The sequence below is a fragment of the Macaca mulatta genome, chromosome 10 (genome assembly GCF_049350105.2).
Source record: "Macaca mulatta isolate MMU2019108-1 chromosome 10, T2T-MMU8v2.0, whole genome shotgun sequence".
Classification (NCBI taxonomy): Eukaryota; Metazoa; Chordata; class Mammalia; order Primates; family Cercopithecidae; genus Macaca; species Macaca mulatta.
The window spans coordinates 100,407,674-100,422,089 of record NC_133415.1 but is presented as its reverse complement, the minus strand read 5'-3'; the positions used below and the strand labels follow the sequence as shown (position 1 = coordinate 100,422,089).

The window sequence follows — 14,416 nt, the reverse complement described above, 5'->3', positions numbered from 1 at the left end:
TCTTTAACAGCTTTACTGAGATACAATTCACATATCATATGCTTAAAGTGCACAACTGGCTTTTAGTATATTTCAAAGTTGTGTAACTCTCACTGTAATCAATTTTAGAACATTTTCATTATTCCAAAAAGACCTCAACATCCCTCAGCTGTTACTACCCCCTGCTCCCATTCCCACCTGCTCAACCTCATATAACCCAATCTTCCACCCATTCACCCCTGCGCTTGGCAACCACTTACGTATTTTTGTCTTTATGGATTTACCTATTCAGGACATTTAATATAAATGGCATAACACAATATCTAGTTCTTTGTGACTGGCTTCTTATACTTAGCATAGTGTTTTCAAATACATCGACATTGTAGCACATATCGGTTCAGTCAAGCCTAGCTTAATGACAGGGATACTTTAGGAGAAATGTGTCTTTAGCCCATTTCATCATTATGCAAACATCACAGAGTGTCCCTTAACAAACCTAGATAATACAGCCTAAATCTAGGCTATACAGTATAGCCTACAGCTCCTAGGCAACAAAACTATACTGCATGTTAATATACTGAATACTGCAGGCAAGTGTAACACAATGGTATTTGTGTATCTAAGCATATCTAAATATAGAAAAGGTACAGTAAAAATACAGTATTATAATCTTATGGAACCACTGTCATATACATGGTCCTAATTCTTCACTGACTGAAACATTCACTGTTACATGCTACATGACTGTACTTCATTGCTTTTTATTTCTGGCTAATACTTCACTGTATGGATACACCACATTTTATTTATCCACTTATCAGCTGATGGAAATTTAAGTTGTTGTTCTGCTATTACGAATACTCTTGCTATGAATATTTGTGTATAATTGTGTGATTATGTATATTCTTAAATGAGAAATCATGAGCACTAATAAAAAAATAGGTTTCAGCCAGGTGTGGTGGCTCATGCTTGTAATCCCAGCACTTTGGGAGGCCAAGGTGGGAGGATCACTTGAGGTCAGGGGTTCGAGACCAGCTTGGCCAACACGGTGAAACCCTGTCTCTACCAAAAACACAAAAATTAACCAGGCATGGTGGCATGCACCTGCAATCCCAGCTACTCAGGAGGCTGAGGCAGGAGAATCACTTGAACTCAGGAGGTGGAGGTTGCAGTGAACCGAGATTATGCCACTGCACTCCAGCCTGGGTGACAGAGCAAAACTCCATCTCAAAATAAAATAAAATAAAAACAGGCTTGATGATATATGCCAATGATGCTTCCAAAGTTCTCTAGCAAACAGTAAAGAAGCCAGGTTCTCTTTTTTTCTTTTTTTTTGAGACGGAGTCTCGCTCTCTTGCCCAGGCTGGAGTACAGTGGCACGATCTTGGCTCACTGCAAGTTCTACCTCCCAGGTTCATGCCATTCTCTTGCCTCAGCCTCCCAAGTAGCTGGGACTACAGGCGCCTGCCACCACGCCCAGCTAATTTTTTTGTATTTTTTATTTTGTATTTTTTAGTGAAGACGGGGTTTCACTGTGTTAGCCAGGATGGTCTCGATCTCCTGACCTCGTGATCCGCCTACCTCAGCCTCCCAAAGTGCTGGGATTACAGGCATGAGCTACCACGCCCAGCCAAAGCCAGGTTCTTTAAAAACATTTATTCTAAAAATCTAAAAACCAATCATGGAATCTTAACTATGATTAATATATTAACGGGCTCTAATGGTGAAAGCAGACAACACGCAAGAAGAGATGGGTAACGTAAGCAGAGAAATGAAAACTCTGAGGAGGAATCAAAAGGGAAGGTTAGGCCAGGAGCAGTGGCTCATGCCTGTAATCCCAGCACTTTGGGAGGCCAAGGCGGGTGGATCACCTGAGGTCAGGAGTTCAAGACCAGCCTGGACAACATGGGGAGACCCTGTCTCTACTAAAAACACAAAAAGTAGCTGGGCATGGTGGCGAGTACCGTAATCCCAGCTACTCAGGAGGCTGAGGCAGGAGAACGGCATGAACCAGGGAAGCGAAGCTTGCAGTGAGCCGAGATCACGCCACTGCACTTCAGCCTAGGCAACAGAGCGAGACTCCACCTCAAAAAAAAAAAAAAAAAAAAAAAAAAAGGACAGGTTAGAATCAAAAACACTAACAGAAATGCAAAATGCCTTTGATGGGGTCATCAGTAGACCAAACATAGGAATGGAGAACAGTGAGCCTTAAGATCAATACAAACTCCCAAAATTGAAAAAGAAAGAGAAAATGAAAAAGAAAAGAATATCCAAGAATAGTGGGACAATTATAAAAGGTGTAACGCACACAAAAAGGAAATACTATTCATATGAAATTTTAGAAAAGGTAAAACAGTAGTGACATAAAGCAGACCAGCTGGAGGTTTCTTCTGGTTGCTAGGGACCAGTGGAGATGACTGATTGCACAGTGGCACAAAGAACTTTAGGGAGTGGTAGAAATGTTTCATATCATGACTGTGGTGATGGTTACATTTGTCAAAACTTACTAAATTGTAAATGTAAGGTTGGTAAATGTTTTGTATGTATATTATGCTTTAATAAAGTTTTTTTGAAATCAAGTACTTAAGGAAAATTACAGTGCTTATTGCTAATCCTATGATAAATAAAAAGTGGTATGAAATAACTTAGCTAATAAAACAAGAAACAACATATAAAACATTTCACTAAGAAAATTTACTTTTGGCTTAGCATGGTGCCTCACACCTGTAATCCCAGCACTGTAGGAGGCCGAGGCAGGTGGATTTCTTGAGCTCAGTTCAAGACCACCCTGGGCAACATGGCGAAATCCCCATCTCTACCAAAAATATAAAAATATTAATTAGCCAAGTGCGGTGGCAAGTGCCTGTAGTCCCAGCTACTCGAGAGGCTGAAATGGGAGGATCGCTTGAGCCTGGGTGGCAGAGACTGCAGTAAGCCAAGATCATGCCACTGCAGTTCAGCCTGAGTGACAGTGTGAGACCCTGTCTAAAATTTAAAAAAGGAAAGAAAATTTACTTTTTCTAAAGTAGTACCACTACACTGAAAGTAAATATATTAGCAGTTAAAATCAAGGTTTTAAAACTTTACAGCAATAAAAATATTTTAAACAAGATACAAAAAAATGATCATTGCAATGCTGTTCATACTTCAAAAGCTAGATGAAAATCTAATGTTTATCAATTGCAGATTTGAAAAATGAATTCTAATGAAGCCACGCAAAATAATACAATACAGTGGTCGTAAAAATGAATTATACACAACATGGCTGGATCTTACAATTTATAAAGCCACCACATTACATCCATTTTATTTTTTTAAAACTAATAAAACAAAAAAAAACTAAACATTGTTCAAGGGCACATCCAAATGAGACTTTTTCAAAGTTTTTAAAATAAAGTTAATTATTAACTCAAAGACAGCTGTGACTTCAAGGATAGAAGCAGGATGACTTCAGGGAGAAAGATTCAGGGAGCAGGTACACTGAACAAACTGACCGTCCCGTTCTTCAGTCCCAGTAGTGGGTTCAAGAGTAGCCTTCAAAGTATACTTCATAATTCAAATAATATATACTCTTTATTTATATAAAATAATGCAGAATTTTAGTGTTTAAAGTAAAAAAACACTATGTGAACAAATACTTAATCTAACATCTGAATGAGGTATTGTGATAAATGCATTCCACTTATTACTCCCATTTAATCCTCCTTACAGCCCTATGAAACGCAGAACAGTGAGTAGATGAAAGTACACTTCAACATTATCCCTACTTCACTGGAAAACACTGAGAAATAGAAAGGTAAACTCAACCCAAAGTCATACATCTAGTAAGTGGTGGAGCTAGAAATTAAATCGAAGTCATTCTAACTTCAGAGCCAAGCTTTTAACCAGTCCCACCAAAAAATAAAAAAAATAAAAAAAATAAAAGCCTTATGTCATGGCATCAAATGTTTTACTTTTTTCATGGAATCTCAGTAAAGTCACATCACTTACAGCTATTCTAACAGTTTGGATAGAACTGGCCTTATTGGACTTCCCAACAATAAATCACTGTTTTCCAGCCACACCAACTGGAAGCTCCCACCAGTCTAAAAAATTTTCAAACAGTTATAAATCACGGTCCTTTGCAAGTAATCGCCAGCCAAGGACTGTAGATTCTTGATCTATCCCTATAGACATCTCCTTTAAAAAATCATTTTAAGGCCGGACGTGGTGGCTCACTCCTGTAACCCCAGCACGCTTTGGGAGGCCAAGGCAGGCAGACCACCTGAGGTCAGGAGTTTGAGACCAGCCTGGCCAACATGGTGAAACACCGTCTCTACTAAAGATAAAAAATCAGCTGGGCATGGTGGTATGCGCCTGTAGTCCCAGCTACTCGGGAAGTTGAAGCAGGAGAATCCCTTGAACCTGGCAGGCGGAGGTTGCTGTGAGCCAAGATGGCGCCACTGCACTCCAACTAGGGCAACACAGTGAGACTCGGTCTTAAAATAAAATTAAAATTAAAATTAAAATAAGTCAGTTTTTTTTTGTTTTTTTTTTTTTTGAGGCGGAGTCTCGCTCTGTCTCCCAGGCTGGAGTGCAGTGGCACGATCTCGGCTCACTGCAAGCTCTGCCTCCCGGGTTCACTCCATTCTCCTGCCTCAGCCTCCAAGTAGCTGGGACTACAGGCGCCCGCCCCCTGCCCGGCTAATTTTTTTTTTTTGTATTTTAGTAGAGACGGGGCTTCATCGTGTTAACCAGGATGCCGATCTCCTGACCTCGTGATCCGCCCGTCTCGGCCTCCCAAAGTGCTGGTATTACAGGCATGAGTCACCGCGCCCGGCCTAAAATAAGTCAGCTTAAAGGCCGGGTGTGGTGGCTCACGCCTGTAATCCCATCACTTTGGGAGGCTGAGGCAGGCAGATTGCCTGAGGTCAGGAGATCAAGACCAGCCTGGCCAGCATGGCAAAATCCTTAATCTACTAAAAATACAAAAATTACCCAGGTGTGGTGGCAGGCGCCTGTAATCCCAGCTACTCAGGAAGCTGAGGCAGGAGAATCGCTTGAATTCCGAAGGCAGAGGTTGCAGTGAGCTGAGATTGCACCACTGCGCTCCAGACTGGGCGACAACAGCAAAACTCTGTCTCAAAAAAAAGTCAGGTGTTCCGCCCGCCTCAGCCTTCCAAAGTGCTGGGATTACAGGCGTGAGCCACCGTGCCCAGCAATATCATCATGTTATAAAGACTTTTATCTTTTTTTTTTTTTTTTTTTTTTGAGACAGAGTCTCCCTCTGTTGCCCAGCTTGGAGTGCAGTGACACAATCTCCACTCACTGCAAACTCCGCCTCCCAGGTTTCAAGCGATTCTCCTGCCTCAGCCTCCTGAGTAGCTGGGATTACAGGTGGCTGCCAACACTCCAGGCTAATTTTTTTGTATTTTTAGTAGAGATGGGGTCTCACCATGTTAGCCAAGCTGGTTTTGAACTCCTGACCTCAAGTGATCTGCCCACCTAGGCTTCCCAAAGTGCTAGGATTACAGGCACAAGCCACTGTGCCCAGCCAAGACTTTCATCTTCTATCTGACTGGTTATCATGCATCTTGAGTGGTGTAGTAGCAGTTACCAGATAACTAAAAGGTTCTGTAATGTAGAATCTGATACATCAATCGTAGAAAACTAAAGCTGGAAAGAACCTGAGATTATGTGTAAAACAAGTGAACTGGTCATTATGAGGAAAATGATGCCAAGATAAGACTACTACTCTTTCTAGTTCCCATCTGGCAACATGTGTTTTCTGGCTTTAAATATGAGAGGTGTTATATCCAAGGCAAAATTAACAAATGTTGATTTTTATACATAAGACAATACAAACCTAAAAACAATTCACTTAAGTTGTTTAGTTTTTAAGCAATCATTGCTTTATAAGATTTCTATTATTTTGGTTCATATTTTAATTAGAAGGCATGAATGCAGAATTTATAATTAAAATGTTTATCTTTAAACTTTAGAAATTTAATTTCAAAATAAACTGAAGGAGAAATATAAATACAGTTATTACAACTAATAATGTCATTCTTATGCCAGTAATTCTTTTTCCATACTAATTCTCTAATAAGGTTATAACAGAACTTTAGAAATTAGAATTTTAGGAAAATGTTTATATAAAGGCACTTGATAATTATCCTGGCTTAGTAATGCTTTCATTCCTTTACCAAACTTTGTAATGTTCTTATTTTAACTAACATGATACAAAAACTGGTTTTAAAATTTGTTATGAAGTTAAATCCATCAACTCAAGAGGAGGTACTCCAAAGAGTTAATTTCCAAGACAATGAATGATACTGCAGTCTGGGATTCCAAAGTCTTGATTTTAAAACGTCTGTGGTGGCCGGGTGCAGTGACTCATGCCTGTAGTCCCAGCACTTTGAGAGGCCAAGGTGGGTGGATCACCTGAGGTCAGGAGGTCAAAACCAGTCTGGCCAACATGGTAAAACCCCATCTCTACAAAATACAAAAAATTGGCAGGGACATGGTGGCAGGCGCCTGTAAACCCAGCTACTTGGGAGGCTGAGGCAGGAAAATCACTTGAACCTGGGAGGCAGAGGTTGTAGTGAGAGGAGATCACACCGTTGCACTCCAGCCTGGGCAACAAGAGCAAAACTCTGTCTCAAAAAAACAGTCTGTCATTAGAATTAAATTTTTCTGTTGGGTAACCACAGACATACTTTCACTGCTGGAGGAATGTCATCTAAAAAGTTAGTTCAAGGTATTACTGACTTCAGGATACTTAAATTCTTCAACTGAAACCCATTTTTTAAATGAGAAGAACTTCAATTTTCTGCAATTCGACAATGTTGTTAATTAAGTAGCATCCCCTACCAGGACCACCACTCACACCAGTAACAGTATGAACATTTTAAATGACAGCAACTTATTAGAAGATAAAGTTCACTGAATTATGGAAAGAAAATGGTCTGTAGTTTGTAAATAATCGAGTTAGGTTCTAATTTCAGTTTTGCCACAAACTAGGTATATAACTTTAATAAACCTGTTACCTTTTCTGAAGCCTCTATCAACCCCAACACAGGGCTGTAAGAATGAAACAAGAGGTAAAAGTATTTCACTGTTGAATAGTGCTTAGAAATTGAGTTGGCAGAGAAAGTCACTGAACTTGAAGGGATATCAAAAGAATTATCCAATTTGAAGAAGAGAAAGAAAAAAGACTGAAGAAAAATGGGTAGAACCTTAAGGACTTATAAAAATGGTTGGCTGGGCATGGTGGCTCACACTTCTAATCCGAGCACTCTGGGAGGCTGAGGCAGGGGGATCACCTGAGGTCAGGGGTTCAAGATCAGCCTGGCCAACATGGCTAAACCCCATCTCTACTAAAAATACAAAAAAAAATTAGCCAGGTGTGGTGGCAAGCACCTGTAATCCCAGCTACTCAGGAGGCTGAGGCAGGAGAATCACTTGAACCCATGAGGCAGAGGTTGCAGTGAGCTGAGAGAGCACCATTGCAACTCCAGCCCGGGGAACAAGAACGAAACTCCACGTCAAAAAAAAAAGCAAATCAAATGGTCTAACAAGTATGATTGGAGTCCCAGAGGAAGGAGAATTAAATTGAAGCAGAAAAAGTACTTGAAGAATGGCCAAAACTTTCCATATTTGATGAAAACACAAATTTACAAATCCAAGAAGCTCAAAGAATACCATGCAGGATAAATACAAAGAAAACTAGACCTAAATACATAGTCAAACTATTTTAAACCAAACATAAAAAGAAAATCTTAAAAGCATCCACAACAAAAAAAGACCACACATACTGAGAACAAGATTAAAAATCACCTCTTCAAAAAAAGGGGCGGGGGGGGGGTGGTTACAACACAACAGAACAACATCTTTAAACTGCTGAAATAAAAAAATCATCAACCCAGAATTTTCTATCCAGTGAACCAAACCTTCAAAAATAGAGTGAAAGAGAGACATTTTCAGATAAATAAAAGTTGAGACAATTAGTGATAAACAATTCTGGAAATGAAATTATATCCTTCAGGCCAAAGGGAAAGGGGCATCAGATGAAAATGCACATCTATAAAGATGAAGGAAGAGTACCAGAAATGTCTTACTGTCAAATGGGTGACGGCTTCTGCTACTCTCTGTCTTCCTTTGAGGACGCGTATGCTATAATTTGTCTTCAAAGGGCAGTAGAAGATTCTCATGGAAAAGATTATACAAATCAAAGTACCTTTAAATATTGATAATTTATGAAACACTCCGGACAATGAATTACTGAGCTAACATTTTTAAGTTTTAAAACTATACTAAAGGACAAAATGTCTGGGTATCTTATACATCTAAGCAGACAACTTAAAAGTGACTACAGAATAAGACTAAGAAAAACAGAATTAACTGCACAGGACTAAATGAACTAGTGAGAGAAATTTAACCAGTGATTTGTTTCACACTATGGTTTTTTTCTTTTGATTTTTTGTTTTTTGTCTTGAGACACAATCTTACTCTATTTCCCAGGCTGGAGTGCAATGGTGAGATCTCAACTCACTGCAGCCTCTGCCTCCCGGGTTCAAGTGATTCTTGTGCCTCAGCCTCCCGAGTAGCTGGGATTACAGGCACCCGCCACCATCCCCGGCTAATTTTTATGTTTTTAGTAGAGAGGGATTTCACCATGTTGGTCAGGCTGGTCTTGAACTCCTGACCTCAGGTGATCCACCTGCCTCAGCCTCCCAAAGTGCTGGGATTACAGGCGCGAGCCACCATGCCCAGCCGTTTTTTGCTTTGTTTTGAGGCAGGGTCTTGGTCTCTTGCCCAGGATGGAGTGCGATGATGCAATCACGGCTCACTGAGGCATCAGCCTCCCAGGGTCAAGCGATCCTCCCACCTCAGCTTCCCCAGCAGCTGGGACCACAGGCATGTGCCACCATGCCCAGTTAATGTTTTTATTTTTTATTTTTGTAGAGATGGGGTCTCACTATATTGCCCAAGCTGGTGTTATTTTTTAATATTCTGTTTTCTGATGGCTATATGAGGAAGCCCTTTTCCTTTCTTCTTCATCTACCTCTAGCTCACAATTTAATATGTTATGTTTTTGTAGGAAAATTTTTAAATGGCATTTGAGTGTGGTGGTGCATGCCTGTAGTCCTAGCTACTCAGGAGGCTGAGGCAGGACTGCTTGAGCCCAGGAATTCAAGATTGCAATGAGCCACGATTATACCACTGCACTCCAGGTAGGTCAAGAGAGTAAGACCCCGCCTCAAAATAAAGTAAAAATTGAGTCTATTTTTCATGTTATTAACGTTATTTGCATATGCTTAATCAAATTCCATCAGGACAAAGGTAAATAAAATTTACCAGAATGACTGGACAAATCGTTGTACAATCAAGGTCATATACTATGTGTTATAATTAAGAAGGATATAATGATATAATGTCACATAATTATAATATAATGGTATGACAAGTCCAGCAATATAACAAAGACAGTAGGGCAGGACACAGTGGCTCATACCTGTAATCCCAGCACCAACACTTTGGGAAACCAACGCAGGGGGATTATTTGAGCCCAGGAGTTCAAGACCAGCCTAGGCAATATAGTGATGCCTCACTTCCACAAAAAAATTTCAATAAACATCTTATAAATTTAAAAAATTTTTAAAAAGAAAACAAAGATTGTATATTATACAGGAAGTCAATGCCTATGGGCCTGGTACCTGTTCTTGGTTTACAGGAACTAGCTTCACAGATGGAAGGTCACTTAGTAGCAGCCAATGACTCAGTAAATTTAGGGAACCTGGACAAGAGATGACTTCATCCAAATTCATAAGTATTCCAAGTGAAATCTGGTAGACAGGGTATTATATTTGCTTCCTAGCTTCGGGATCAAAGAACAAATAAAAGAGGCATTAAAAGTTCAAGTCAGCCAGGCACAGTGGCTCATGCCTATAATCCCAGAACTTTGGGAGGTCAAGGAGGGTGATCACCTGAGCCAGGAGTTTGAGACCAACCTGGACAACATGGCAAAACCCCGTCACTACTTAAAAAAAAAATTAGCTGGGCATAGTAGCAGGCACCTGTAATCCCAGCTACTCGGGAGGCTGGAGCAGGAGAAACACCTGAACCGGGGAGGCAGAGATTGCAGTGACCTGACAGTGCACCACTGCACTTCAGCCTGAGTGACAGAGCGAGACTCTGTCTCAAATAAATAAATAAATAAAGTCCTGTAATCAGACAACACATATGGGCATAAGGATGGCACTGAATAGAGGCCTGAGACTTTGGCAAATATGGTCAATTAATCAAGTTACCAAAGCAAACCAAGAAAAAAGGAACATCTTTTTTACAAATAGCTCTGGAACTGGATATCTATAATTTAATCAAAAGTTGGTCCTCTGGCTGGGTGCAATGGCTTATACCTGTAACCCACACACTTTGGGAGGCCAAGGCAGGTGGATCACCTGAGGTCAGGAGTTTGAAACCAGCCTGGCCAACATGGTGAAAACCCGTCTCTACTAAAAAAATACACAAATTAGACGGGCATGGTGTTGGGCACTTGTAGTCCCAGATACTTGGGAGGCTGAGGCAGGAGAATCCCTTGAACCCGGGAGGCAGAGGTTGCAGTGAGCCGAGATTGTACCACTGTACTCCAGACTGAGAGACAAGAGCCAAACTCTATCTTTCAAAAAAAAGGTGGCCGGGCGCGGTGGCTCAAGCCTGTAATCCCAGCACTTTGGGAGGCCGAGACGGGCGGATCACGAGGTCAGGAGATCGAGACCATCCTGGCTAACACGGTGAAACCCCGTCTCTACTAAGAAATACAAAAAACAGCCGGGCGAGGTGGCGGGCGCCTGTAGTCCCAGCTACTCGGGAGGCTGAGGCCGGAGAATGGTGTGAACCCGGGAGGCGGAGCTTGCAGTGAGCTGAGATCTGGCCACTGCACTCCAGCCTGGGCTACAGAGCGAGACTCCGTCTCAAAAAAAAAAGGTGTATTTTATGTTCTGTAAATGTTACTACAATTAAAATGAATGGGAAAGATCTCTTTGGCATGACAGGGCATTATTTCCAGGAGATATCAGTTAAGTAGGGGAAAAAGCAAAGTGCAAAAGAGTATATATAGTATGCTATCTTTTGTATAAAAAATAAATAAAACATACAGATATCATCAAAAAAAGAAACAGGAAGGATAAGACAGAAAACGTTTACGTTTGTTACCTAAGAAAACTGAAGAAAAATGGCATGGAAGAGATACAAAAGCAATGTATGCCTTTTGTATAATTCTGACTTTTGAAAGCATGTTATTATTCTATATATTACAAAAATAGAAATCAGAATGAGAGGCAGCATAAGCAAACAAGTAAATAAACTTAATTTTGTTTCAAATAAATACCTTAACTAGATTATACAGAAAGTAAGGTGGGAAGTAAAAGTGGGGAGGAGGTCGGGCGTGGTGGCTCACTCCTGTAATCCCAGCACCTTGGGAGGCAGAGGCAGGCGCATTGCCTGACATCAGGAGTTGGAGACCAGCCTGGGCAACGTGGTGAGACCCTGTCTCTATTAAAGATATACAAATTAGCTGGGTGTGGTGGCACGCACCTGTAGTCACAGCTACTCAGGAGGCTGAGGCAGAAGAATCGCTTGAACCCAGAAGGCAGAGGTTGCAGTGAGCCGAGATGGCACCACTGCACTCCAGCCTGAGCAACAGAGCGAGACTGTCTCAAAAAAAAAAAAAAAAAGTGGGGTGGAGAAGGGGTATGGAGGGCTAATCCAAGCAATTTAAATTTTAACTATTTACTCTCTGTCTTGGGTAAAATTGGGAGGTGGAGAAGAATTACAGACAAATGTTCCACTCATTTTCAGTTTGTTTATTGTAGTGAAATGAAAAAACCAATTCTGAAATTATTTTAGATATATTAGAGGATTAGGCAAATGAGTAAACGTACCACATAATAAGAAGGGACATAAAAATAAAAAATGGGGTACAAAGAACCCTGTAGACATGGAATAAAGAGGTACATACTGATATAAACTCATGATTTCTAAAATACGTATATCAATGTTTCAATGAACACTTGTGCAGTCGGCCCTCTGTATCCATGGATTCTGCATCCACGGATCAAAAATACTCAAAAAATAAATTGTAAAAAACAATACAACAATAAAATACAAATTAAAAAATACAGTTTAACAATAACCTACACAGTATTTACTCTCTGTTACATTCTTTTAAGTAATCTAGAGATGATTTAAAGCATACAAGAAATTGAACATGGGTTACATGCAAATACAATTGCTACTTTATAGTTTAAAGAACTTGAGCATCAGCAGATTTTGGTGCATACAAAGGGTCTTAGACCCAGTCACCCTCAGGTACGAAGGGATGACTGTATGAGTATGTATATGTATGTGTATGTGTATAAGCATGCATATTATTTTCTAGCTCTATCCACTAAAAAGGCCAAGATGAGAAAACAGCCCAGAATTAGTGAGGACAGCTAGCACTCAGAGAGATCCTGGTCTCTAAAACTTTTATTCCCCACAAGGACACAGCGGCCCACTTACAGGAGTTTCACTAGGCCAAACTTCTAGGACAATTTGAGCACTAAAATAATTAAGCAGGGTAAGTGAATCATAAACCATTCAAAAAATAGGAATTCATGAATCCATAACCAATAGATAGGGCTACTGATTACGGAATACAGCCAAGAGCTGACAGGTAATGTGAAAGGAATGCTGGAAAGAAAAAAATGACCATTTTGCAATCATCATAATAAAAGGCTGGATCAGACAAGAGTCAATGAATGCTAATTCTAGAAGAAACTGTGAAAAGAATCAGAATATCTACATTGTTTCCCCACAGGCTGTTTACTGCTTGGCAAAAGAGAGGGTGAAAAAACCATACAGTGGAGAAATCTGGCAACACCTTGGCCAAGGGATCAAAATTTGCATCACAATAAGGGACAGATGGACGTCATATGACTCCATCTCAGAGTATCACATTACCGATGTAGTATTCCTGCCAAGAATATGTAACATCTTCATCTAATCACAAGGAAATTTCAGACCAACATAAAATGAAGAACATCTCCATTGAAGAGAGTAAGGGGGTTAGGGAAGGGTTGTGTTCTCAAAAACGCCAATGTCATAAGAGATAAGGAAAGGCTGTGAAAATATCCCAGGAAAAAAGAGGCTAAAGAGAAATAATAACTGAATGCAGAAGCTGACCCCAGACTGCAGTCTATACGGGAAGCATAGAAAATGCTACAAGAGACTTCCTTAGGTCAACTGACAAAACTGGAATATGGGCGATAGATTTCATCAATGTCCATTTATGAAGTTATTAACTGTACCATGGTTCTATAAAAGAATTACCCTATTTGTAGGAATACAACAGAAGTATTTGGGGAAAGAAGCATAACATATGTAATTTACCCTCAAATGGTTAAAAAAAAAATTGTGTGTTTATGTGTATGGAAAGAGAAAAGAGAGTAGGACGGCACAAATACAAATAATAAAGCAAGTGGGTAAGTCTGGATAAAGGATATCCAGATGTTCTTTACACTATATTTTTGCAACTTTTGTAAATGTATACTTCCAAATAAAAGGAATTAAAAAAAAAAAAATTGGCCGAGCACAGTGGTTCACACCTGTAATCCCAGCACTTTAGGAGGCCAAGGCAGGTAGATCACCTAAGGTCGGAGTTCAAGACCAGCCTGGCCAACATGGTGAAACCCCATCTCTACTAAAAATACAAAATTAGCTGGGCATGGTGGCGGGTGCCTGTAATCCCAGCTACTCGGGAGGCTGAGGCAGGCTTGAACCTGGAAGTGGAGGTTGCAGTGAAACAAGATTGCACCACTGCACTCCAAGCTGGGTAACAAGGCAAGACTGTCTCAACAACAACAACAACAAAAGAAATCTGTGGAGATAGTTCTCTGCTATGTTCAGAAGAATGGGTATATATCACAATTAACTGAGGGATTTCATAGGGAAATTACAAGACCTAAGGCTGGTAACTTGGATAGATTCTCAGATAAAGTACCATTGGAAATGTCAGAGAAGGGAGTTTGTACTTTTTTTTTCTGTAAGCCAAGGAAAGGTAGCACAAAACTAAGAGCACAACATAAGCTTGGCTAAAAGTATAAATTTAGGAAAATCTAGCAAAACTTTGAGTGGACAAGGAAGCAGTAGAGACAAGGACAAACACCCTCATGAAATTATGGGGTCTTGGCCTCAGAAGCTAAAACTAGGAACAGAAAGTGCAACAAATACAGGACATATGAAACTAGAAAGCCAGATAAAGCCTGCTTACCAAATGTATCAGAGTGTGGTGGGATTCAAAGACAACTCAGATTTCAAACCTAGCTAACCAAGAAAATGACGAGATTACTAAAAGAAATTTAGCTAAGCAAAGCATGATTGCTTTCTCGGCAACCAGGCAGCTTTTTCTATTCTC

General features: G+C 40.3%; 1 protein-coding gene across 16 annotated transcripts in view; it reads right to left on the bottom strand.

Moving 5' to 3' along the window:
- The window catches only part of NCOA3 (nuclear receptor coactivator 3), a 159,269-nt gene that overhangs the window by 55,970 nt on the left and 88,883 nt on the right, over positions 1-14,416 (bottom strand). For 3 of the 16 annotated variants that reach the window (XM_077951952.1, XM_077951950.1, XM_077951956.1), the window contains one exon: positions 8,079-8,166. The exons of 11 other annotated variants lie outside the window; for them this stretch is intronic. The gene's annotated coding sequence lies outside the window, so the exon portion shown is untranslated. Of the gene's footprint in view, positions 1-8,078; positions 8,167-9,677; positions 9,839-14,416 lie in introns of all 16 variants that reach the window. 2 more of the 16 variants (XM_077951951.1, XM_028828485.2) reach the window with 1 other exon arrangement.